At 43.9% G+C, this 2,130-nt stretch overlaps 1 non-coding gene across 1 annotated transcript; it reads right to left on the bottom strand.

Annotated features, from left to right (window-relative positions):
- Positions 1-553: 553 nt before the first annotated feature.
- LOC140837512 (small nucleolar RNA R71) lies at positions 554-659 on the bottom strand. The gene has a single exon (XR_012119344.1). It is a non-coding gene; the product is annotated as a small nucleolar RNA R71 (small nucleolar RNA).
- Between the last annotated feature and the right edge of the window lie 1,471 nt (positions 660-2,130).

Genomic DNA, 2,130 nt, shown 5'->3' with positions numbered 1-2,130 from the left:
TATGACAGATATTTCTTCCAGCGCATGCCAAAGTCACTTGACGTGGAGCTTGAGTTTGATCCTGAAATTGAAAGAACTTTCCGAAGGCGAAGACAACAACAAAGACTTAAAGAACTGATGGAAAGACACGAGCAAGAACGTGGAGAGGAACAGCGTGACAATAGACAAGTTGAGATACCGCGTCGCATACCAATGCTGGAGTATGCCCAGCCTTCTTTGGAGGGTGCACGCCCTAGCATTGTGAGGCCTATCGTGCGGGCGAATCACTTCGAAATCAAGCCAGCCATAATCCAAATGATTCAGAACACGGTCCAATTTGGAGGAACTGCAATGGATGACCCAAACACGCACATCGCGGATTTTCTTGAAATTTGCGATACTTTTAAATTCAATGGAGTTTCTGATGATGCTGTTAGGTTGCGTTTATTTCCTTTCTCCTTACGTGATAAAGCTAAAGCATGGTTAAATTGTTTACCTGTAGGTTCGATCGCTACGTGGGACGACATGGCGAAAGCTTTTCTCATCAAATACTTCCCTCCCTCCAAGACCATGAAGCTGCGGGTAGACATTACGACATTTGCTCAATTTGATCAGGAATCTCTATATGAGGCATGGGAACGCTTCAAGGATCTACTACGAAGATGCCCACATCACGAGTTACCACTTGGGTTAGTCGTTCAAACATTTTACTATGGTTTGCTTACTCCTAACCGTACTATGATAGATGCGGCTGCTTGTGGAAACCTGTTGAGAAAGACCGTGGAGGAAGGATGTGAGTTGTTAGAGGAGATGGCTGCTAGCAGCTATCATCCTCAATCTGAAAGAAACAACCAGCGGAAGAGTGCAGGAGTGCACCAGGTAACTGATTTTTCTGCTATTACTGCACAACTTGATGCTTTAAACAGGAAAATAGACGGCTTGAATGTGGGTGGCACGGCGATGCGTCTTCAAGAGATATTCTGTGAAAAGTGTGGAGGGGAACACTATGCGAAGGACTGTCAAGACGACAATCCATTCTATGTGGAAAATGAGGCACCAGTGAACCAAGTGGGAGTCCAAAACCGCCCAAGGCATGACCCTTATTCGAACACATACAATCCTGGGTGGAGGCAACATCCCAACTTCTCATGGGGTGGTGAAAATAGTCAGAATAGACCGCAAGGAGGACAACAGTATGGGAAACAACCGATGTACAGATCTGATCCTCCTAGAGAAGAAAAGTCCAACTTGGAGCAAATGATGTCTAAGTTTATTTCATCCACTGAAACTAGACTTCAAAATCAGGATGCGTCGATAAAGGGGCTTGAAAATCAGATTGGTCAGTTAGCGAAGATGATAGCAAGTAGAGAGCAAGGCACCTTGCCAAGTAACACAGAGACTAATCCAAAAGAGCAAGTGAAGGCTATTGAGTTGAAAAGTGGGAAAGTTTTGGAGTTAAGGGAAAAAGAGAAAACTCAAACAGTGGACGAGCAAACTGCGACATCTAAAGGTAAGTCCTCTAACTCTACACTAGCACCCACTGCACAACCAAAAATTGTTATTCCTCCACCTTTCCCTGCAGCATTGAAAAAACGAAACTGGATGCACAATTCGGTAAATTTCTTGAGGTGTTTAAAAAATTGCATATCAATATTCCCTTTCCCGATGCTATAATGCAAATGCCTAGTTACGCTAAATTTTTGAAGGACATTTTAGCTAATAAGAGGAAGTTGGAGGATCACATGACAGTGAACTTAACTGAAAATTGCTCCGCTTTGGTGCAAAACAAAATCCCACCGAAACTAAAAGACCCAGGGAGTTTCTCTATTCCTTGCATGATTGGTGATGTTGTTTTTCATAAAGCATTATGTGATCTTGGTGCAAGTATTAATCTGATGCCATTGTCTGTGTTTAGGAAACTTGGGTTGGGAGAGCCTAAGCCGACGAGGATGTCCTTGCAACTGGCTGACAGATCTGTCAAGTACCCTGCGGAGTGATTGAGGATGTGCTAGTGAAAGTAGATAAGTTTATTTTTCCTGCTGATTTCGTGGTGCTAGACATGGAGGAGGACATGGAGATGCCCTTGATTTTGAGGAGGCCGTTCCTTGCGACTGGCAAGGCACTGATTGATGTGCAAGAAGGGAAGTTGAG

This window comes from Primulina eburnea, chromosome 7 (assembly GCF_022965805.1).
Source record: "Primulina eburnea isolate SZY01 chromosome 7, ASM2296580v1, whole genome shotgun sequence".
NCBI classification, from domain to species: Eukaryota; Viridiplantae; Streptophyta; class Magnoliopsida; order Lamiales; family Gesneriaceae; genus Primulina; species Primulina eburnea.
This window is presented reverse-complemented; position numbering and strand designations above follow the sequence as displayed.